At 40.8% G+C, this 25,741-nt stretch overlaps 1 protein-coding gene across 1 annotated transcript in view; it reads left to right on the top strand.

Moving 5' to 3' along the window:
* The window catches only part of astn1 (astrotactin 1), a gene marked incomplete at its 5' end in the record, with an annotated part of 377,223 nt that overhangs the window by 231,182 nt on the left and 120,300 nt on the right, over window positions 1–25,741 (top strand). The window lies entirely within an intron of this gene.

The raw sequence follows: 25,741 nt of genomic DNA, 5'->3' as shown, positions 1-25,741 counted from the left end.
GTGTGTACTGTACCTTTTAAATTAAGTGTATTCTTGTGTATATTTCTGTTTTTTTCAGCAGCCACTGTGCACAAAACACCAGGGCGGATTTCTTGTATGTAATTTGATTGTATACTTGGCAATCAAGTTGTGTATGATTACGATTTTGCTTGCCGATGAGCCATACGAGTCATTCATGAGTTGATTTGTTAATTTCGAAGGGCAACACGAACCATGTTACTAAAAGAAGCGCTATTTCCATTATCCATTATCCATGACTAAATGCTTTCAAACAGTGGAAGCGTGACAGTAACCTTGACCAACAGCTCTACATGGATGCAGCGCCCGGTGTCACACAGTTCTTGCCACTTCTGAGTTGTTCTGACACAAACTAATCTAATATGTATGCCTCACTGCATATTCTATACACATGCACACACGTACTGCTACGAATAATCACAGATTTCCGTTTTATTTATGTAGATATACACAGAACATTTCACAGTGTCTTCTGCATATTACATAAACCCATGCTGTGTGGACTTACCTCAGTACTGATTTAAACTCTGTCTGTTGCTTTGCCACCGCCAACCCCGCAGCACCACACCCTATGCTATCAGTCAACTCAATTTTCTCAACCACCGGATTCCTCCAGGACAATCCATTGGGTTGACACTGATGAGTGAACAGGCCATTTGTCCTGTGCAACATGGCCCCTCTGCTCCAAACTGCGATATTTATGGCTTTTTTTCGCATTTATAAACCTCTCTCTCTGTCCGTCTCTCTTTCTCTCAGAGTTTAGACGTATATTTACAGAAGAAAATGCTATTTGCTTAATAAGCTGAGGAATAACAAACTTTTCTCCGTCCGTCCCATCACAGCTGGATACAGATCAGTCTGTCAGTCTGTCATGGAACGGTTGTTCATTAAGTTCACCTCTTTCATTTGAAATCAGAAATCCTTCATCATATAATTGTGGCTTTAATGTCTATTTTCCTCTCATGATATCCAAAAAAAAGGTTTGATTTGAACATCGGTCTTATCATAGAATTGCTATTTCTTATAAATAGCATTAATTTCACAGTGGATTTATACGTACTGGCAAACTGCAAGAGTTTATTGGATCCAGCCTTCTCTTGCTTTCATTAACTGGGATTAGGCAAGCCCTGTCTGTGTACTGTGCTGGGTAGTATGCACTTCATTTATTATAGTGCGTGTGTGTGTGTGTGTGTGTGTGTGTGTGTGCGCTTTGAAGACATTTTCTATACTTTCAGAGTGTAGCTAGTCTATGATTTAATGAGGACATGTGACAGAAATATCTTTCCCATAGAGAGACAGAGAGCAAGAAGGAAAGAGTGAACGAGAAAGACAGAGCGAGAGATATCAACCACAGTCGGAGAAATATCCTGAAAGTCAGCTGGGACGTCTTAGTGGTAAAACCATCACGGTCCCCAGTGTTTTCACAAATGTCTAAAAGCAGCAGTTTTGCCGGCTTTGCAATCTGCTTCCTGACTTGAGTTCACTGCGAGTGTATCCTCACACAATTGACCCTTGGTAATATAATTGCTTCTTTAGTTCTCATTGTAATGGTGATCGGTTATCAAAAGCACACCCCCACCACTGATACACAGTCACAGGCTGTTCTCCTTTAAATACTGAAGGATTATTAAAGTAAGACTTATATATGACACTCTTCCTGTTCCAAATTGAAAGTTCAGTTCATAAAGTGCTTTGTTTTTTGACTAATATTAAATCCCACCATTTTTATAATCTAAGAGAATATCGAGTGCTGCGGGGATGACACGTTTTTGTAGACTAACCTGATTTTTAGCATCGCCCTGGTTCCATTGGACCTGCTTTCAGCACATGGTAATAACCGGAGGCGAGTCAGATGAGTGTGTCAATATTTTTATGAACTCTGGGTTTTGGCAGGTGAACTGAAATTGGATGACGATCAGAGAGCTTCTACTGTAAAAGTCAACTTTAGTTTTATAACTCATTTGTGTATAGGCAATCAAATAATTTCTTTTAAAACTTTATTTGCATGAATCAAACTTTACATTTTTTTTAAAGTTCATAAAATATGAAACGTAACATGCACTATGTTATTCATAACATTTTTGTGGGGTGGCAATGTCTCAGCCCGTGGGTCCAGCAGGGATAAGTTAGGGTGTGGACTATTATGTCGAGAGGTGCCAGTCCTTCAGTGGCTTCCACTGCCAGGTGCTTTTGAGCATGACAGCCCAATCGATGTGACATCTCTCCAAAACAATTAATGCAGGTTCTGTGTGTGCATGTGTGTGTATTCTGGACTGTGTGTAAATCAAGCCCACAGCACAGCAACTTCCTGGTTATACCAATAGTGAAGTGCCAAAAACTGCAGTTCTCTAAGTGGCCACTAGGAGTAGTTTGCACAATAGATCAATTTCTCACCGACCCCCATGTTCAACAGGCTGTTTTTTACAACATAAACAAAAACATATATAGTTTGTATGTTTAGGTCAAATCTCCATTATAACACTGAGGGGGGGTTGTACCAGACTAGTTTTTATTTTATTGGAGGTTAAAGTTTATTAATAAATAGGGGTGCGGCCTCTTGAGTGACAGCTAGCCTCTGGCCCTCACTTCGCCTTGGAGGTAAACGTCAGCCAGATGGACGTATCTCCCTCCCCCCAACGTCACATACATGCCCTTTTTTGGTAAGAGGAATTGAGGCGGAGTCAAAGTCTGACAAGATGGCGACTCCCAATGGCGATTGGATCAAGTTGAGAGAACGTACCCTGACTGGTATGCTACATCCATTTTTTATACAGTCTATGTTGTAAAACAAACAATATGCCATGCGACAAATTATTATTGTAAGTGGGTTCCCCAAAACAAGCAGGCAGATAGCTGTTAAACACTGTGACACCGCTTTAGTTTCATTTTCACCTCAAACTAAAGATAAAAGCCTTTATGCAATTCACAAGCATGTAGATCCAATGTCTGTGGGTAAACAACTTGATGCTGCTCGGAACATTTAGTTTCTGTTAAAGCTGAGATAACATTCTGTGAATACAATAAAAACAAACAAAAGGGGAATGACATTTTAAGTTCGAAGTAGCAGGTGATGTTTTCTTTTACCAAAATACATGAAACCTTAAAGATAAGACCTTACCTAGAGCAATGTAACAATGTGAACAAATAAATAACCCGCTGCCTTAGATATAAATACAGCAGCATGTGAAACCTTTCACATAAATGTCAACAGATGGAAGCACATGAGAGAATACGGAGGCTTTCCCGACACTTTGATATTATATTTCCCACATAGATAAACATAAGAGCAGGGTAGAAATATGCCTGATTATTGAATTATTGAACATGACCTGGCAAAGAACTTTAAACTGCAGAGATTTAGATTGAAATATCTAGTCACTACATTAAACCACTGTACAGTATTATTTATTTATTTTAAATTACCATATAATGGAATGAATATTACAAGAGCATGCAGTCTCCAGTGATTCATTAAAATGTGTTTGAGAATTTGCATGTAGCATTAAGCTGAGGTTAACTAGTTTTAGTATTCTGTGTTCTTTTCCCTCTCAGCACGCAGCGGGAATGAGGAACTTGACCCTGCTGTTCAACACACTTCTCATTTTACGCCTTAAACCCAGCAGTGATTAGACAGAAGACCTCACATGCACACCCAAACGCAGACAAATTGGCAACTGGAATTTATTAGAACGTGTTCCACATTCTGCATGTAGATTGGAGGCATTGTCGGCAGAAATGTTGCCTGAAAAGTGTGTTTAAACAAGACTGGCAAATGTGTTTGAACGCGGCAAATAACCAGTGAAGCTGTTCAACCATAAACAAGAAAATACCGGTTCATGCATCCAGTTATAATGCAAAGAACTCAATACAATTAGAGCAATATTTCCTGATGAGCTATTGCATAGACAGACATTCTTTAGGCTGATTCATCAACTATCACAGTTTAAATGTATTACAACATCATTCCAAAGGCTTTTCAATCAGTTTTGCATATTATAATTAGATTTTTGCAGCCCTTTCCATAATAAGCGTGTGTCATAGATGAAAATATCACCAAGTCAGGGCTCTGTGCATGCCGTGCTGCCATCCAGCACTTCTTGTTGGGCCCTGTGCTTGAACTCCAGTCTGTCATTTCATGTCATTTTTCCAACCACAGTTGAAAAGTGAAGTCAATTAGCTCCAAGCGTCAGTTTCCCCCCACAGTTGATCATTGTGGATGCTGTTTAAAGTCAGAGGCATTGCAAGTGTTGGACCTCAGGCTGGATGGAAGCACTGGTCAGGTGTTTGTCAGTTTAGATGTGTGAAAAACATGCAAAGGAGATATTGATTCTGATTGCTTTTGAAGCATTTCTGACAATTTCTATGCCTGCATCCTGCATGTAAGATAGGGTTGCACAGATAAGAAGTGTAACAAGAAGGTTATATAAAGAGAGTGATTGATTGTGGGAATACAAACAGGTGCAGGTTTATGTAGATAGAATAAAAGAAAGCTACTGTGGAGAAGAGAACAGTTAATTAAAACCTGTTTTCAATAGAAACAGAAGTGACGCAGAGGAAGAGAGCCCTGAACACACTCCTGAGCATGAACTTATAGTGAGCTCCTAATTAGCAATCTTTTTAACATTTCACTTTTAATACATTTTGCATAAACTCCCTAATAGAGTTTAATCCCTGCTTTTATTTGTAAATATTTTGAAAGTTATTTGACTAAATGAGTATTTTTATCAGCCCTGCTACGGTCTCTGCGGAAGGCAGCGATCTGACGAATTCATATTTAACATATCACCTCAATTTTCATGTTGCTCCATTATCAGATCATGCTAAAATAGTGATCAAGGGAAACATTACCTGCTGAACAAAAGCATGTTAATGTAATTTTATATCCTACAATAATACACTACACAACTTCTGTTTCACACACAGCCTGTGAATGTTCTCATTTGTCCGGGTAATCGTTATCCTCAAAGCAATTTCAGTCAAAAGCAACTGGACTTGGTTATTTGTCTAGGAAGACGTTTCACCTTGCATCTGACCAGGCTCGGACCAGTCCCAGCCTGGTCCTGGTCCTGGTCCAGTCCCAGCCTGGTCAGATGCGTACATGAACTGATGAAGCCTCTTGGATGAGAGGTGAAACGTCTTCGTAGACAAATAACCAAGTCCAGTTGCTTTTGACTGAAATTACTGATATTTTCCCCCAGATATGATGTCAATGCTCTGTCAAAACCTTCATTTATAATTTTATAATTGCTAACAGCGCCAACATGACAGCAAATCACAGAGGTGTCAATTTGCATGAGACTAATATATGATATCACATGACTGTGTTTGGATGAAATCTGTTGTTGTAATCTGTGTCATGGTAGAATTTGTATGTGATTACGTGATCACAGAGGACCACCGCAATTACTTAAAATTACTAGAAGTCCCCAGGTTATACTAGTCCTGTGTGAATAGGGCTTTACACTATCTTCAGAAAGACATTACAGCCTCAGCGCTGCATGCATAGCAAAACATTTAGATTTCTGACTTCAGACAAATGCTTTCACCAAACTGTTGTGTCACAGATCGAGCCTGTCAGACATTCCCAGTCCCAGATTGTGTAATTACACATTGCCGCGGTAAACCAGATGTTAATTCCAGGTGCACAGATTGGATAAAATTCTTGTTTACATAAATCTTGCCATGGATCCTTTTAACTATCTGCGTTTACTCTGTCCCATGAATTCCTCCAGTGTTTATTACGTGTGTGAGACATATGCAGTATACACACTTCAGACATACTGTAATGAGGCTCTTTGTAAATAAATCAATGCCAACTCCACACTGTCACTCATTTCCTGCAACTCCTGCCACATCTCCATCTACACATCTGTTTTTTTTTTTGTACACTGTTCTCTGGCTCACCTAAAACTCTCATCCTAGTTCTGCTACTTGTCAACTTCTTTCATTTTGACTGATTATATTCATGAGAGCGGATGAACAGATTCAAAACTTTGTACTGAACTGTCTGGACTCCAGCGGCTTTGTTCCAGGAAGCCTGCTAATTAAACTGGGCACGAAACCTTTTTTCCCCACATGTTAAGGAAGTTCGGAGGGCAGATTGGCTCTTTAAATATTTTAATTACCGCTCATATGGCAAAAGCTTCACGCACCAGCAGCGTTTTTGTTGCTGAAGATTGAGATGGTCACGGATGAAAAATGTGCTGAATTTATAGAACGTGGTATAATGAATGAGTCACACGGATATACGATGAGATAGTAGATTATGATGATGTGTGTGTGCAGCTGTGTGTGTGCTCATGGTGGTACATTAAGCTGGTCTACGGAGCAAATGAAGAGTGATGACAATGCTGCTCGGAAGGTGTTGTGTGTGTGTGTGTGTGTGTATGTGTGTGTGTGTGTGTGTGTGTGTGTGTGTGTGTGTATGTGTGTGTGTGCGTGCGTGCTCTGCTCTTCACACATGCCGTAGGTCCCCCCCCTTTATACATGTTCAGAGCAGAGTAGAAACGCTGTAGTTCTTTATTTGAAAAACAAAACTTTATTAAAACTCTAACTGTTCTGTCGCCTTCTTCCTTCTGAATTATTGATCAAAATGGAAGAATTAGCTGTGTGTGTGTGTGTGTGTGTGTGAGACAGAAAAGAAGCCAATGAGCCTCAAACTGACATGCCTAAGTGCATGTGCATCTTCATGACTGTGACACTTATATTTTGCACACACACACACACACACACACACACACACACACACACACACACACACACACACACACACACAGGCACACACTTCTATCCCATGCTGTGTTGTAAGATAAGCTGAGTTGTGTGCTTATATACCAGACTGAGCCACAGAGATAACATTTCATGTCGAACACACACATTCCCCAAATATATTCAAATGTATTCATAATGTAAACAGCAGAGTTTTGTGTGGAGGGAGGCAATATGAAATATGTAAAGATGCAGAGGCTATGGCTGCCTTGTATCATCAACAGGGACTCTGCCTTGGCACCATCATCTCTGTGGTGGATGAAGGTAAATATTTTGGAAGGTTTGTCATCATGTACATGCTTCGGAATGCCAAGAGAACTTTGTTTAACTCTGTTAAGGGTTTAAGATCTGTGCTTTCTTAGTCCATGTAAAGTGTCTGTGTATGAGTTAGCAACAGCTGCCAGTTAGTCACAGAGGACCTATGTTTTTTTCCTGTCTTTTCTGACCTACAATTCAATTAAATACAACTTTATTTATAGTACCAATTCATAACAAAAGTTATATAGAGTAGGTAAAGACCACACTCTATGACTTATTTATGATTTACATAGACCCAACAATTCCCCCGGAGAGTACGGTGGCAACTAAAACCTTCCCTATAACAGACAGGAACGTCAGACAGACCCAGCTCTGTGGAGGACGGACATCTGTCTTGACTGCTTGGGGAGGAAAGAGAGAAAAGACGGACAGATGGACAGAGAGAGACAAAGACAGACACAAAGATAGAGACAGACACACCTCCAGTAACTATAATAATATCTATAGAAATGTGAATATGACTTATATGTCAGGCAGTTAATACAGCAGAATAGTAGAAACAAGCACAGCTAAGGTTATAGATTATAATAGCAGCAGGAAGCGTCATGCAGGACCATGGCAGCAGGCACCACCACGATCAGCAGAGACCTGCGAGACTATAAATGTAGTTCTAATGTCTTATAGTCATGTTAAATAATACCAAAGTGTCAAATAATGAAGTGCTTGCATTTAGACGTGAGCCCTGCCGACTGTCTGGGTCTCGGTCGCTATTAGCGATTTCTTCGAATTTCCAGAATTTGTCTACTTAGAAGAATACTCACCTTCCTATTGGTCATGCTGCTACACACAGGCTCAAACTGTCAGCTGCATATACTGTATGTAATATGTGTTTTTAAAGATCAAAGCATGTAAACCTACTGTAGTTCACCCAAAAAATACAAATATGACTGTAAAAAACTAGCATAACAGGACATCTTTAGGAGACGGATTGGTGATTTTGGAGATTGTAATTTTTGGGATTGGTCAGAAGAAAAAAAAATCACAGATGTTAGTTAGTCCCATGTTTTTACTTGTTAAATACCCCCCGCCCCCAAATGTTAGATGCTTTTTTTGGTCCTTTGCCTTTATGTGATGTGACACGAGTCGATAGACGGGAAAGGGGAGGGGGGGGGGGGGATGAGCAGCAAAGGGCACATCATTGAATGGATGATGAAAAAGCTCTGCCTTTAACATAGCACGCTTCACCAGGTGAGCTGCCCTGGGCCCCAATAACAGTTTTATGACTTGTCCACTACACATTTGACTTTTTGGCACGTCAGGACTCTCAGCTCATCTTTCCCCACTTTCAAACTATCTAAACTCTTGACTGACCCAATCATCAATTTGAACAAATGACCACTGTGGTCACACTTGCTAAAGTTAAGCATCTTCTTTATAGATATCAGCATTGCTGTTATGAAATCCTTCTAACTTTAGCATGTGTTCACAGCTTATTGAGAGAAATTATAAAGCCAAAAATGCTTTACAGAAATGCTTTAAATCTGATGGGTTTCTAAAAATCTGGTTGTTGTTGTTACAGTTTGGTCTCTGTGCTTGTTGCTGTTGTTAAGTCGTGACATGTCATCAGCATGTGGGTGGCACGGTTTGCCACTCTTCATAATTTGTCAGGTGAACTGCGAGATTCGCGCAACAATCGAGGTGGGAAATTACCTCTTTTGTTTGTTTGGTTCTTTACGTGATCGTGAGGTTTAAGAGAAGAGAAATAAGCAGGTGGAGATATTGACAAGAAAAGGAGAAAACTGCTCAAATCATGAAAAAAAACAACATTTCTCTCTAATCTCACTCACCTGCACTCTGTGGAGGGTAGCTAATTCCGCCGGCATGTTAGAAGAAACATCTTGATAAAGATATCTCGGTAAACTTAAGGCCCTGCGCTGAGGGCTTGTTTTATAGGTAAAGTGTATACATAATTCTGTTAGTTTCATTTTCACGACACATAAGCATGCAGGCAAAAGAAGAAAAAGCTCCCCAGTGGGATACAGCAAGTGATGATAAAATCTGTTTGACTACAGTTACATTTCATCATTTTCATCATTGCTTCTTTGTTGCTGCAGCTGTGCCAGTGTTGCCATTGAGACGCCTCGCTCCCGTACAGTAACTCCCACCCATATTTATTTTTCATCAAAGCAAACGCGTCACTACCAAAGCCCCTGGATTCTATTTCATGGAGTTAAGTATGTGTGATTAGGATATAGAGCACTTAGTTTTGCACTGGCGTTTCAATTAAAACACTAAAAAAAAAACACCATCACTAATCCTCACCACATGGCGGCATTGTAAAGAAGAAAACACACACACACACACATATGCGCACACACATACACCGGTAAATTAACTTTCACTTCCATATGTAAATTGAGCAGCAATTAATTTGTTGATGAATTACCATTCATCTTTAATTGTTTCTTGTTAGGCTTTATGTGTCAACCTTCTCCTGTCCAATGCTGTTCAGTATCTGGATATTGCAGGAAATCAAATCAACTGAATTGATTCTGAATTGAACACAGAAACTTACACACACACACACACACACACACACACACACACACACACACACACACACACACACAGAGCCGTCTCCACAGCACACATTCATCCAAACTCCTTCAGTACAAGCATGGTGTCATGCTACTAAATTGCCCCCTACAGGCCAAGGCCACCACAGCACCTTAGGTAAGAGAGTGAGTTCCAGCAGTGTAACTGAGCCTGGGGGGGCCTCAGCCAAATCCATTTCAGTGGAATTCTGAATATTAACTATGGCAGCAGTCTGAGACCTCCCTGTACCCTCCCTCCCTCCTTTTGTTTGCTAACTGAGCTGTATCAGTCCTCCCAGTTTATTCTCGCATCTAATTACCCCTGCAGAATACAATAAGAGCTGAGATTCTCCGTTCCATTCTTTTGTTTAATTACGTCTGAAGATGAGGAAGGAGAGGGGAGGGCGCACGCTCGCCTGTGGAAGAGGGCATTCCACTTCCCAGGGCTTTACATTTCGCATGCAGCACACACTCCCAGTCTGAATTTGATTTTTTTTTTCGGAATCAATTTAATAGGATAATGAATATTGTCGATGTGGTGCAGAAATCTCATATCTAAAATTATGCTTGATGCTGAACTAAATGGTTATGGTTTACCTTCACAGGGATGTAGTCAATAGTAAACCGCTCAGAGCAAATTTACACGCTGTTTTTCGGGTGAAATAGTGATTTGGATTAGCATAATTCACAACATATGCTAAAAGTGTATGCTAAAATTATATGAGATGTAGGTATTTTCTCTCTTGGCATTTGTGTCTTTAGTAGAAGTTAGAGGATAAGACATGAGCAGACAGAGAGAGGGATGACATACCACAACGGTCTCTATATCCACTTGAACATAGTGAAGAGAGGAGTTGATGAAAAATATAGATAGATGGATAAATAGATAGATGGATGGATGGATGGATAGATAGATAGATAGATAGATGGATGGATGGATGGATGGATGGATGGATGGATGGATGGATGGATGGATGGATGGATGGATGGATGGATGGATGGATGGATGGATGGATGGATGGATGGATGGATGGATGGATGGATGGATGGATGGATGGATGGATGGATGGATGGATGGATGGATGGATGGATGGATGGATGGATGGATGGATGGATGGATGGATGGATGGATGGATGGATGGATGGATGGATGGATGGATGGATGGATGGATGGATGGATGGATGGATGGATGGATGGATGGATGGATGGATGGATGGATGGATGGATGGATGGATGGATGGATGGATGGATGGATGGATGGATGGATGGATGGATGGATGGATGGATGGATGGATGGATGGATGGATGGATGGATGGATGGATGGATGGATAGATAGATAGATAGATAGATAGATAGATAGATAGATAGATAGATAGATAGATAGATAGATAGATAGATAGATAGATAGATAGATAGATAGATAGATAGATAGATAGATAGATAGATAGATAGATAGATAGATAGATAGATAGATAGATAGATAGATAGATAGATAGATAGATAGATAGATAGATAGATAGATAGATAGATAGATAGATAGATAGATAGATAGATAGATAGATAGATAGATAGATAGATAGATAGATAGATAGATAGATAGATAGATAGATAGATAGATAGATAGATAGATAGATAGATAGATAGATAGATAGATAGATAGATAGATAGATAGATAGATAGATAGATAGATAGATAGATAGATAGATAGATAGATAGATAGATAGATAGATAGATAGATAGATGGAAGGAAGGATGGATGGATAGATAGATAGATGGATAGACGGATAGACAGATAGATAGACGGATAGACAGATAGATAGATGGATGGATGGATGGATGGATGGATAGATAGATAGATAGATGCAGTCGTACCAGTGGTGTCCATCTATTCCACTGATCTGCAGGTGTAAATAACATGCCCAAATATGCGGAAATGTACCAGCAAACATGTAAACGATGCTGGGTTCAAAATACTTCAGAAATCAGCTTTGCAAATGTTTTATGAGGAAGGGAAAGCATCCAACCCATTTGTTCGAGCTCAGGGACCCACACAATGCATTTTTGGCAAGTTTGTTTTTTTCACAGACAACTCCACAGGGGTTCTTTAACAAACAGCCGCGGGTGCTTCCCAGACTCTTTTAGCCCTGGGTTTTTAACTCACGGGCTATAGACCCTAAGTTATTGCTTGAGGTTGTAAGCGCTGCATGAAGAGGGAAAAGAAGACTGAAAAAAAAATGATCATTGACTTAGTTAGAGGCTAGTACAATATTGTGACCCATCACCTCGGCTCCTCTCGTTCCCTTTATAAGAAGCACCCTGCCCCACCACGCGCAATGCACTGTCGACCTGCATGGAGTATACAGATGGTGCAAAACTAAGTTAGTCTTGACACAAATTTGAAGGATTACAAGTGCCTCCATCCACTGTGGTACACAATGAGTCACCAAAATACCAAACAGGTGCACGTGGGAAAAAAACAACAACACTGTACCTTGGGGAAATGCGGCATGAAAATAAAACCCATAAACTTCCCCTGAACTCCAAAAATGTAATCTAGCAACTATAATGTACCACCAACTAGTGTTGCTTACGTCAACGAAAATGATGACGAAATATCTTCGTCAACGAACCTCTATCACGTGATGAAAACTAGACGAGACAAAACGAAAATGCTGGGCATGTGACTAAATATATAATGCAATTTCGCAATAAAAACGAGACAAAATGTCTCTTCATTTTCGTTGACGAAAACGAGACGAAATAACGTTGTTTCGTCTCGTTTGGTCACGTTATTATTATTATTATTTTTATTATTATTATTTTGTAGTTTTCTCCCAGTCTCGCGTCTGGGCGACGTCACTTCCTCAATCCCCACACGCGCATTATTTGGATTCTAAAGCTGCCGCTGCTGTGGGTCACCGTTACCGTTAGCTAAACTAAAGAAACATGAGAACAAAGTGTGACACCAGCCGGGGGTCGTGTTTGAGAGGAAAAGAAGAAACACTTTCATTACATAGACGTGGAAAGCAAAACGGAATGTGTTGTGGAAAAAGAAAGAGAGAAATGCAGCCAAAAATCACAGGAAAAACCACAGATCTTAAGACACACCTCAGGGCATCCCATAATGACATTTAGGTGAGTCAAGACATTAACGTAGCGATACTTTCTGTTTTAGAAAGCTCATGTGACATGAGGCTACGGTTGTGTCGGGCTTTAAAGCTAGCTTTGGCGTTAGCCACAGGAGGTGTGTGTGCGTGTGTGTGTGTGTGCGCGCGCGCGTTTGCGTGCGTGTGTTTGTGAGAGAGAGACTAGCGTGCGCGCGTGTGTGTGTGTGTGCCTGTGTGTGTGAGCGTGCGCGCGGCTAGCGTGTGTATGTGTATTTATTTGAGAGAGTGTAAAGTGTGTTTTTAGTTCCTACCTGACTTTCTCACTCTATAGTGCACTAAGCTTCCCCTTGTTGGCCAAATACTTTCACTACTTTTGTATTTCACAGAGCAATAACACTGAACTGAATTTAGCATCAACATGAATTGGATTACTTATTCTAGACCTGTACATGCTGTAAACTTAAGATATCTGCATGGGTTTGGCTAAAAGAAAATGTTGGTTTCGTCAATACTACCAGGTACTTTTATTATATTGATTAAATATAATTGCATCACTGAAAAGAGACTAATATACAATTTTCTTTGACTAAAACTAGACTAAAACTCTCAGACTTTTAGTCGACTAAAACTAGACTAGACTAAAAGTAAAACAGGCCACCAAAAACAACACTACCACCAACACCAAGTTGTTCTTACGTGAAAAAGTTAAAGAAAAAAAATGAGGTAATTAGGATTTATTTGCTTTATTTTAGAAGGTATAGAGCAGCTGTGGTGTTTAAAGAATAGTTAAAGTGTGGTTAAGTGTAAACCTCCACCCCCTTCTGCACTGTATCACTGACCTCACTACGTTTTGCCACTGAGTGTTAAATGCTAATGAACAATTTTTGGAACAATTGGTCGGTCGGCTTGACCAGCAGGGCTGTTTGATTGCCTGGTCCACTCATCAGCCTGTAGAATTTGCCTGGTTACAAGGGCACTGGCTTCACACCAACCTGTGTTCATGCATTGCATCAGCCAGGCACATTTAATTCGGTGCACTAGGAAGACTAGGAAGGTATAGCCCAGGGGTCTGCAACCTTTACTATCAAAAGAGCCATTTTGCCCTCTCTTCACAAAGTAAAATCTGTCTGGAGCCGCAAAACATATTTGATGTCACAGCTTATAAAGTTGTCTATATAGTTATATGATATATACAAAAAAAACTACAGTTTGTTGCATTTATGAAATTATAGAACAAAAATCAAGAAAACTGTTGACATTTAATTCCTATTACTATTATGATTATTATAACCTGTTGTAAAAAAAATGTTGTTCGCTAATTTCTCACCACATATCAAGCATACAGGTAAGCCATCAATGTTGGCAGTGACACGCAACACTCTATTCTCCTCCGATCAGCTTTTATGGGGGGGTTTATCCACGGTTAGCATACTGACAGCGCAGGTCAGAAACTCAAGATTAGCAGGGAAAGGTGCTGAGCGTATTTTAGTTTCACATAATATTTTTTAAAAATCACCTTGAACTCCAGGATAACAGGTGCTCCCTTTGAAAGATTGTCCACTGTGCAAAAAACACATCATTTATTTCCATGTTATTTTTTGGCAAAGCTGCAGGGAGCCACTGAAAAGTGAGTGAAGAGCCGTATGAGGCCCAACAGGGTTGCAGACTCCTGGTATAGCCGAACAATTTTTATGTGAGGAAAAAATATGATAATGATATATCAGTCAATCTTGATCTTTACTTTTTTTTGTCATTTATCAGCTGATATATACACTGGAGATCAAAATTAGACAACACTTTATAACTGCTACTGTTACTGTTCTCTAATTTATTATTTCACAAAAATAAAGGTTTTTGTTGAAGTGTCTTGGTTATTTGAATATCATGCTAGTATAGCAGTGGTATAGCTAAAGTGGATATTCTATCAAGTTCTGAAATATAAAAAAATTGCAATACAAAGTATGTATAATTTGAATAGAATCTCTTATGCCATAAGCCAATACAGGATGGATCTAAGTTATGTTTACAGTTTAAATATGAAGCAAAGGGTTGGTTGAGCCAGTTGAAGTGCTGAATGTATGAAATCCTGTCCTCCTCCTCCTCCTCCTCCTCCTCCTCCTCCTCCTCCTCCTCCTCCTCCTCCTCCTCTCCTTTAACACTATAGCAGCCTGGTAACCATCCATATAAGTCATGTATATGTGGGTGTGGCACATGTTTTTTGGTCGGCGGAAAATCAACATAAATTCTACTGCTAGATAGTTTCATATTATGATCAATGTGCTTGCTTTCTTTGTCCTTTATTTCCTGCTCCTATACAGAAGGGCTGCTGTGTATATTATGCTACAAATAACTTCTTTTGAGTAGAAAAGATGTTCTAGTGTTTTCAGTGGCTTTCCCCTGACAGAAAGGTTACATTTTTTTTTCAATTCATTTAACAGCCCATGTAAATTAATTTCAACATGAAAGACAGTCATCTGTTAAGACACAAATGAGTGACACTGCACTGTGATCACTGTGTTGTGTCTGACAGCTGTCTGAGGAAAGTGCATTTTGGTTATGAGGAAACCAAACCATCTCGGGAGATTGTTGCAATTGTTGCAATTTATGAAACTGCAGCCGCCAGATACAGAATGAATGGCCACCACATGCTGTGTACTGAAAAGCAGCTGATTCTGATGGTTTCCTCACTGAGCAAACAAATAGGTATAAAATACACACTCAAACATAGTTGTTATTTTATTGAAATCCACTTTGAACATCCCAGATATAGAAAGCCCATAGTCCACTCAAGACACATTTTGTATTTGACTTTCAAACCTGATATGAAAACACATCCAGCATGCAGAGTTCCTGTGTCTTGGACATTTAAAGGGTACTTTACCTGTAAAGAGGTCTAATTTTCATTGATAATGTGTGCCTAATAGAGAGGCTCTGGTGTCAAACCTGTGGCTATGTTGCTGCATATACTGGAGGTACTTGACTGTAGAAGTGTGACATCTTGTTTGGGTCACATAGATTTACATAAACTTATAACCACTGAGATATCGTGCATACAAATATACAGAACTTATATTCGGAAGATGTGACATTTGGACTAGTTTTTATATTTCTTGATGGACAAGGACTTACAGTATATTGAATTATAAAAGTATATATATACAATATATACAAAATTGTATTTACTTTATCGTGTCAGGTAAACTATAAAAAGGATAAGGAAGTTTCACACCTGTGGCTCCTTGACTTATGACAGTCTAAAATGTTCTTTACCTAAGCCAAGGTGTCTATCAGCATGCTTTCAATCTATTTTAGATAAGAGTCCCCCCTGCTGAATCCCAACAAGCTGTCTGGCCATGGACAGAATCCTCAAACTGCGGAGATGTATGGCTGTGTGGGCGGATGGGGGGGAGTGAGTGAGTGAGTGTGAGATGTGTTTTGATTAAGCCTGGAGTTTGTCATTGACTCAAACTTGTGGGGTGGTACTTCCACTTCCACTCTGTGGCAGTGATCGGCATAAACAAAAGAGAAGCGAGAGAAAACCTCCGTCTGCCGTTGTTTGATCAGAACCAAACTCTCTCAAACACGTACGCGAGTTTAAGGCTTTTGGCCTTTGCTCCAGATGCAAACACCTGTCACCCATAATGGATCTCTTAGATCCAGCGCAAAGATTTCCGGTGTGCACCGTTCTCTGCTTTGTGAGGCGATGTTTGATCATTGGCGGACGTGGTCAAAATAATGCTGCTTCTAACCTTACTAACAGGAGTTGATGTAGACACAGTTGTGTTAAAACGTTATTCTGTTTGCAGTTTTCTGAATTACTTTATTAATCCTGCAAGGGGAAGTTGGGGGTTTGGTGCCTTGCTCAACAGCACCTCGGCAGTTCCCAGGAGATGAACTGGCACCTCTCCAGCCACCAGTCCACACTCCATTCATGGTCCACACAGGGACTCAAACCGCTACCCTCCGGTTCCCAGCCGAGTCACCTATGGACTAAGCTACTGTCCTTGACCTGAGAGGCACCTGATTTAGCTGCATGCTTCTGGACAATGCGTGGGGAACCCTGTTTTAATAGGTCTTTTTACATCTTTACACATAAATGTACAGCTACTCTTCCGGTATACTGAGGAACAGACACATCGGATGGTCCAAATGTGCTACAGAGTGATTCATGTGTAGCCAGGCACACTTCCAGTAATGGCTTTTGTTCAGGATTTCTGATTGGCCAACATCGTCGTCTTGGCGTGATTGGCCAACATCTCGCTGCCTGTTGGTTTGACATGCTGTTGACAGCGCTTTAATGTGTTTTTTTGCGTTTTCATTTGGACAGTGAGGTTTACGTACGGACTAGGCCTTAATGCATCTTGTTTTCTTGTTTTCACTAAGGATTGGGAAAAGATCATTTGATGTAACAAGATTTTTTTCTGAGTGGTGCTGTGGTGCATCATGTTTGTTTCTTCATGCACACCAACCCTCAGTGTGACCAACTGCTGCCAACGATGACAAATAGGTCTCTGGTTTTACTGTGATTAAAGAAGCACCTGCATTGACTCAATCTAATTTCTCTTGTCAATTTCAGTGTGTCCTTCCTTGTAAGGGAATGCACATTCATCAAAGGCTTTAACAAATTTCTTTGTGTGTGTGTGTGTGTGTGTGTGTGTGTGTGTGTGTGTGTGTGTGTGTGTGTGTGTGTGTGTGTGTGTGTGTGTGTGTGTGTGTGTGTGTGTGTGTGTGTGTGTGTGTGTGTGTGTGTGTGTGTGTGTGTGTGTGTGTGTGTGTTTGCGTGCGTGCGTGCGTGTGTCTGTGTAGTTCTAATATGGCTTATATGGCTGTATGGACTACAGAGATGACTTATTGTCTAGTGGGATTTGATGAGATTATTTTTTCATTTTATTTGATGTAACTTCTTGAAAACAATGAGGAGAACTGACAAACACTGTCTCGCTTGATGCTGGAATGTTTATAATTACATTTCAGTTTATGAGTCGGGAAGACTCTGAAAAGAACCACAGAGTTGTCATTTAAAGATCCCATTCCCTTTCTCCAGTGTTACTTCCTCCATAAGATTTGAGATACGCTGTTTCTAGCGGACTCTGTGGGGGTAAGATGTAACTGCAGGCGAGCCTGTTCTTTCACCCCTTCTAACCACATAGTTTTGTTTGAATTCACAACGTTAACCACATGTTCCCCGTGTTTAAAACAGCAACCGTAATGGAGCATTTCAGTTTTATGCACAGGGCTACCCAATGCATTGACCACTGACACCAAGGGGTTCTGACAAAGCAGTCGATGTGAGTATTGGTTCAGTTCATAATAAATGTAGGTAAATGCTGCTGGTAAATGTTCACTAGCCCAGTTGTATTCTTTCTGCCTTTCTGTATTCTTTATTCCTTTCTGTATTCCTTTTGTATTCTGTTCTTGCAAACACGTTGTGCTGCACACAAACACAAATCCTTTTTTGGTCCTCACTTGGAAAGTTTCTCCTGTGAAAAGCTCTTTCAACACTTCACAGAGGTCGGCATTCTCTCACTTCTAGTTACACTAATTACTGTCAATCACACATCAAAGACAGCGCTCATTTCACTTTTTTTTTTTCTAACTGTGATGAAACGCTGTTTCAAAAAACTAACGTCTGGACTCAGAAAAAAAGACGATACAATATTAATAAGAAATCATATAAAAGCAAGTGTCAACCTTGCCGTTCACAATGTTGAGTTCCATGTATCTTTAAGTAGAAGTGCTTGAAATGTAAGTTATGATATTCATGAAGACGATGAATGATAGCAGTCAAATAATTGCAGTATCAGGGATGCATTATGTACAGAAATGTGCTAGTATTAAGATACGTTTCAGCAGGCAACCAAGCACATGAACGCAACTGAGCCTAACACTCAAGATGCACATACCGTATCCAGCAGTGAGTGCACCCGCCACAAGAGGCGTGGGTCCATATCACTACACGTTTGTGTGACAGTAGGATCCCATGTTTGATATTTCAGAGGGTTTCTGTGTATCATCAAGAACTGAGGCATACAGATATCAAGTATTTCCTACCCGCTACCTGAATTGTGATGAGAGCTGGAGAGCCACAGATATACAAATGTACATCCACAAATATTACTCTAATGCAATAAACTTTGCATTGGAACAAAAAATAATCTATAAACACCAAAAGATAGGCACGATACAATACGTAAACAATCAATATAAAGAAATAAATAACTTATGACACCATAAAGATCAAACCTCTCCATGTCTACGCAGTCGGGGAATCTCTTAGACATGTGGACCGCGCTGGAGTGGAAGGATCGTGAAAAGCAACAGGAACTGGCCTATATATATTATATATCAATATATATCTCATATATACAGTGCATATATATTAAAAATTCTATCATGTCTGTGTGTTCAGGGTTCTGACTTTGCAGAGGAGTTTTTTATTAGATGTTAATTGAAGCGATCAGGTGGTAAGAGTTTTGAAGTACCTTAACTGCCTCCATGAGCTTTGTGTCACAGCTATTGAACTTTGTCCTGTTGTTAAATGGACCAAATCAAACTTCAAGTTGGATTTAGAATACTGGCTTGCAGTTTAATTTCAACTCATGCAGTAAGCTAGCCCCTTCAACTGTCCCATGCCCCCTCACAGTTCGATCATCTGTGCTGGACCAGCTGATTCTACCGTTGTCAGACATTTGAATGGACGTTGTCAGTTCTTATCACTACCGTGGATATGAGGCAGTATGGCCCTACTCTACTGGCTAGTCTGCTCAGTAGGCCGTTAGAGGCAAGTACAATTGGATCAAGCTGAGAGAACGGGCCTTGCCGGAGAGGTTACGTTCATTTTTTTAATACGGTCTGTGGTTAGAGTGGATGCTGAAATAGAGCAGAAGGACGAGAACTGCCAGGGTCGCATTACAGTGGACTGTGGCAGCCGGCACAGCTAAGTCACATCAGTTAGTGTTCACAGCGTCTTGATCTGAATCCCAGTCTACCCAGTCTGGTTGATTAAGCATGTAGAAAGAGCCAAATATAAATATGGACGTATTCCACCGACCACATATGGACACAAACATGAAAACAATGTGAGACCCTATGAGAATAATATCATGTCTCGTAGTTGCCCACATCCGGATTTCTTTCATCGATTCAAACAGGTCTGATGACGCGCTCGTTCTTGGCTGTTCTCCGAGTTGGAAACACAACCAAGCCAATCAGAGCTTTGTAGGTAGAATTAAACATGTCAACCTAATCTTCCAGCGCCAGAGCCACAATAATGGCAACGGAAACACCCACTACGACTGTGTCTCACTGCACAGTAATGAGATCTGTCAGAGGACCTTCAGTAGACCTTTGATCTGGTATGTGGACCTCACCTACCCTCTGCGTCTGGATGATCCAAAGTCATTCTGTGCTTTCTTAATGCTCTAGTGTAGTTATTTCTGCCTCTTCCTTCTGTTCATGATTAGTGATACCTCAGTAAGATGGTTTTCAATACCACTTGTCATATTGGAATTTTAATATTATTTTGAAGTTTAAAATTCTGGGATTGTGACAACCTTCCACCTCATTGGCACTGATAAGTTGCATACAATGCTGTACCATGTCAGGTGGTTAGAGACAGTGTATGCCTGCTCTATATTTCTTATTCATGAAAGTATTTATTTATTTACAAGTTTCATGGTGCATGTCTCTTTTTCTTTTTCACTCTGCTCTTTTTTTTCTCATCGTGAAGGCTAAAGAATAGTAGATGCTGGTGAGTGGGCTGTCCACTGTGTGCCTGCTGGTAGTCTATATGATTGATGCGATCAGCAGTGATGTTTAGAGACCTTGTTGTATTGGACAGGAGAAAAAATGTACAGTACGTCCACATTTTGGCTCTTTGACCCCTTGTTGAGCATTTGTGAAGCTCTCAAACCCACGGGTCATCTTCTTTGATGTAGTGTACGTCAGTCGTGGAACCTAACTCAATACATTTACTCAAGTACTGCACTTTATTTTGATTTACTTGTACTTCCCTTTAGTGATTCTATTTTCTGCGAGGGAAGTATTGTTGTTGAAAATTGTATTTGATATCTTTAATATGCAGATTAATAATACAATATATAATCAACGGATAAATGATGCAGCATTATAATTATAATGGATAGTTGATATTTGCAAGGCTACCCAACAGCATATATATATATATATTGAGTTTATTAAAAGAGCATGAAAGGCTTACCTACTGGCCCCTGTACCAGCTCCTCTCATAGTAAAGTCCATTCAAGTCAATTAGCAAATGCAATTCAAAAGGAAGGAGCCCATGGGTGCTTTCTTTTCTGTGTAGAGACTCTTCTCATGCTAAGGCAGATGTTTGTTGTTATTTTGAAGAGTATTAGCTGCCCCAGCTAATCAGTGTTAGCCACGTCCGGCTGTTAGCGACTCTCCCGTATTTCTCTGTTTACAGTTTATACGCGAAGAAAAAAAGTCTCAATGGCCTTTTTGATGTATGTAACTGCCGTAAAAGATCATGGGATGATTTCACACTGGAATTACACTTTAAGTAACATTTTGAAAGCAGTGTTTTGTATTTCTACATTTGGTTTTGCTCCATTAACTTTAATAAAACATCTGAGTACTTCTTCCACCTTAGATGTGTTTTTTATGTAGAGTGGATACATTTAGGCCAAAATGTTGCCTAGTCCACCTTTTTCTGACTGTTGCCATGACAGAAGAGAAGGCAGAGGTCAAGACCAACTAAGAGACACAGGCTGAAAGACTGCTTTATTCGTATTTTCTGGCTCAAATGTTTTCAAATAAATCTGTCGGCTTATGGTAAAAAGAGCCAGTGTTAACACTTAACACTGTTTCATTAATAGAGGTTGTGCTTGACGAAACCCTTGTGAATCCGGAGTAGGCGTGTGGTGGACTTTGAAGCTGCGGTTGCTGTCAGTCCCTTCACGCAGGATCTGCCACTGAAAAGCACCTCGCTACTTGTCATAGGGAAACCGTCAAAAAAACCCTAGCAGCGTGTCCCTTGCTCAGGCTAAGTTCATCAATTCATTCATTCATCTTCAACCGCTTATCCCGGGGTCAGGGTCGCGGGGGGGCTGTCTCTGTTTGTTACTGCAAAAAAAAACATTTTTCGGATAACTCCTGTTCCTAGATGAATGGGAGCAGAGCTGATCTTTCAGTCTTCATTTTGATTAAACCTTGTGATGAGCTTTTTCATTGCAACCTGTAAGTTCAGAGTAAACTCATCGTCATCTAGAAATTTCAGTACGCGTGAATAAAAAATGTCTCTGCTGGGACTGAATGTTCTCTCGAGAATAAAGCCAGCAACAGGGCTTCATAGGTGCAGGTCTCATCCCAACGCCAGGCAGTACATCACACTCTTGTATTATCTAATAGTCTGTCGGTGCAACATGGAGACCTACACCTTGTGTTCATCCACCGCATCTTGCCTATTAACTAGTGTGGTTAATTGCCTTCTCACACTACTGTGGCAGCTTCTGAATCAGATACAAGGCTGCAGATTGGACAAACGCTGGAAGAGGATAGATGCTAATGTTAATGACCCACCTACCTACCTACTGTCCTGATGAGGGGAATGAAAATGAGACAAGGAATGGTAAAAATAAAGCTGTGGTATTGTAAATATGTGCTTGAGTGTGGATTGTAGTTTGATGCATAGAGATGAGACCATGCTTAATTCAGTGCCTGAGAAGATATTTATGTTGCATTTTCTCCCTTAAACGGCAAAATTCCTCCCACTTTCCACTCTCCATATTTCTCCATATTTCACACATCTACTGCTCTTCTGTCTGAATATGATCTTGCTACTTGATATCCACATTTTCCAATCATTGTTTTGTTTTGTGTTTTGTTAACTGAAATGGGATCATATCTTAAGATTCTAGCCCAGACTCCCATATTAACCTTCACTTCTGCCTTTGTTCTCTCCTGGCACTGTGCGATATTAAACTGTGTGCATTGTGATGCATTTTGCATGCATAAACAGAGTGCAGAGTTGGTGTGTAATGACCTATGAAACGGCTGTAGGCAACACAGTCTGCGGTGAGATACGGAGAAAGTCAGAGGGCATCCAATGTTGAATATTAAAGCTTCATTATTATGTATGTAAATGTACGGGCATTAATTTGAAATGTATCTCGGTGTGATGCATGAAATCATGCTAATGAATTTAACTGAGGATCTTTGCAAGGTCAATACAAATAGCCTTCTGATCCTCTTTGTTTCTTTGAATATTGCATACTAAGGGTCCATACAAACCTACTCTTGTACAGAATAAACACTCCATAAGCTCACATTTAAGACCATATGCACATGCACGGGCATGATGGCACATCATAATGAAATAATACAGTGGTTATGGTAAATCAACAAACCAATTCAATTCAATTCAATTCAATTCAATTTTATTTATAGTGCCAAATCATAACAGAAGTTATCTCAGGCGCTTTACAAACTAGGTAAAGACCACACTCTATGATAAACATAGACCCAACAATTCCCCCGTGGAGTACGGTGGCAACGAAAACCTTCCCTATTACAGGCAGGAACGTCAGACAGACCCACCTCTGTGGAGGACGGCCATCTGTCTTGGCCATAGCCTGGTTTCAAACCCAATGCATTTCATCTCATCTCAGCTTCATCTGCTTATCCGGGTTCAGGTCGCGGGGGCAGCAGCTTTAGCAGGGGACCCTAAACTTCCCTTTCCCGGGCCACATTAACCAGCTCTAACTGGGGGATCCCGAGGCGTTCCCGGGCCAGTGTGGAGATATAATCTCTCCACCTGGTCTTGGGTCTTCCCCGAGGCCTCCTCCCAGCTGGACGAGCCTGGAACACCTCCCTAGGGAGGCGCCCAGGGGGAATCCTTACTTCAACGCAAAGGAGCAGCGGCTCTACTCCGAGTTCTCCCCCTCTCTCTAAGGGAGACTCCAGCCACCCTCCTGAGAAAACCCATTTCGGCCGCTTGTACCCGCGACCTCGTTCTTTCGGTCATGACCCAGTTTTTATGACCATAGGTGAGGGTAGGAACGGAGATTGACCGGTAGATCCAGAGCTTTGCCTTCCGGCTCAGCTCTCTTTTCGTCATAACGGTGCGGTAGAGCGACTGCAACACCGCCCCCGCTGCTCCGATTCTCCGGCCAAACTCACGCTCCATCGTCCCCTCACTCGAGAACATGATCCCGAGGTACTTGAACTCCTTCACTTGGGGTAAGGACCCAATGCATTTCTCCATAATATTACATAATCATAACTAAGTAAAACATCACAGTTAAAGTTCAAGAAGGATCATTTTGTCCACGGCCCTTTACTTTGGTTAAAATGTCAGAAGATTTTCTCCTCGTGGACACATCCGAGCCATCAGAAGATTTTACTACACATGTAGGGCGGACTAATTCTTTCAGAAACACTGTAGATGGACAGATGTTATAGCTCTCTATCTCTTTTGGCAAGTTCGTTAAATCATCATGTTTCTGGTAGAAACGCCAGTTCAGCAGACCGGGCAGCTTCCGATCTGTGTCTAACCCTATTTGGGAGAAGGCAAAGCATCTGTTGTTGCAAATATGCTAATGTGTGTGAGTTTAGCACAATCCCCCTTTTTAAATAGAGGCAACATGGCAGTGCAGTGCAGTTAGCACTGTCCCCTCGAAGGAAAGAGTATATGGATGTGAATCCACTAGAAGACCGCAGACTTTCTATGAGGTTTACATGTTCTCCCCAGGCGCTTCAGTTTTCTTCCCTCCAAACCCATGCAGGTATTTGGTGTCTCTAAATAACCCCAGCCCAGAGTATACCCTACCTCAGTTTTCTATTGTAGATGCGTTATTAAGGCCTTATTGTAGGTGTACATTAGATACTGTAATTAATGGATGGATTTTCATGAAAAGTCATAAATCCTTCAGGCCATTACGGTCATCTCATCCAAATGTATCTTCCCCCTTAACCTCCTCAGAAATACATTTGTCCAGTTTGGTACCCACTGGCACTTCCAGACACCAATGCTAATGCTATAATCATGCTAATAAGCCTTAAGCCTTCTTTTTACCACTACAATCCAATTTTTGTACCACCATTTCATTTATTTTATTCTCCCCACCTCTGTAAAGTCAAAGTCGGGCTTTATAAAAAAGCCTCACACAGGTTATCAAAACTGTGTCTTTCCCAAAGGCCCACGCTGCCAAACCCAAGCTGTCGTAGTGCATCTAACATCTCAAGTAGCTCTTTTTTTGAATGCTCAATACCATTGTCCAATAAACTTGTTCCACTTGAAGAGAATCCTACACTATCACTTCAGTGACCTGAGAAATGTCTGTTATTACAGGAACCAGTTGGCCCGCCCTCGCTGCAGGCGTATAAGAACACTTGCACAAGTCAGGTCATTGAATTCCTTCATTAATCTCATGCAGCTCGTTTCCATCCTTTCTCCCCCTAATGCATCAATCCTTCCTTCTACCTTCTTTACCCATCTCCATACATTTGCATATCCTTTACTCACACTGAACCTATATAGAGCCATGAGAATCTGTTTCGACTGTGGAGCTCCCACACAACCTGCTGCCGCTGATTCTCTCCAAGGCTTTAATCTGTTATTCCCTCTCTTTTTTCCAACCTGCATCCTTCCATCTCCCATTCATCCCCATCTCCCTCCCTCTCTCCCTCTTCTGTTCACATTAGCATATCTCGAGTGTGCTCCTTTTCCCTGATGACAAACTGTATGTCCACTTTTATGTTTAACTGTTAATATTTCAAGAAAGCACCCATCCTGCAACTGACTTTCCTTCCTTCCCTCCATCCCCTGGAGTTATATTTGTTTTTACCTCCTGCTTGTCTTCTCTTTCTACTGTCGGAATTCCTTAATTTCTTCACTTTCTTCCTTTCTTCCTTCCTTCCTTCCTTCCCTACTTCCTCTCCTCTTGTAATCATCCTCCATATGATGCAATTTTCTCAAGCAACCATATCTCGTGGCCTTCAGAGCCTCGAAGAGATG

Source organism: Echiichthys vipera, assembly GCF_963691815.1.
Source record: "Echiichthys vipera genome assembly, chromosome: 15".
NCBI lineage: Eukaryota > Metazoa > Chordata > Actinopteri > Perciformes > Trachinidae > Echiichthys > Echiichthys vipera.
This window is presented reverse-complemented; position numbering and strand designations above follow the sequence as displayed.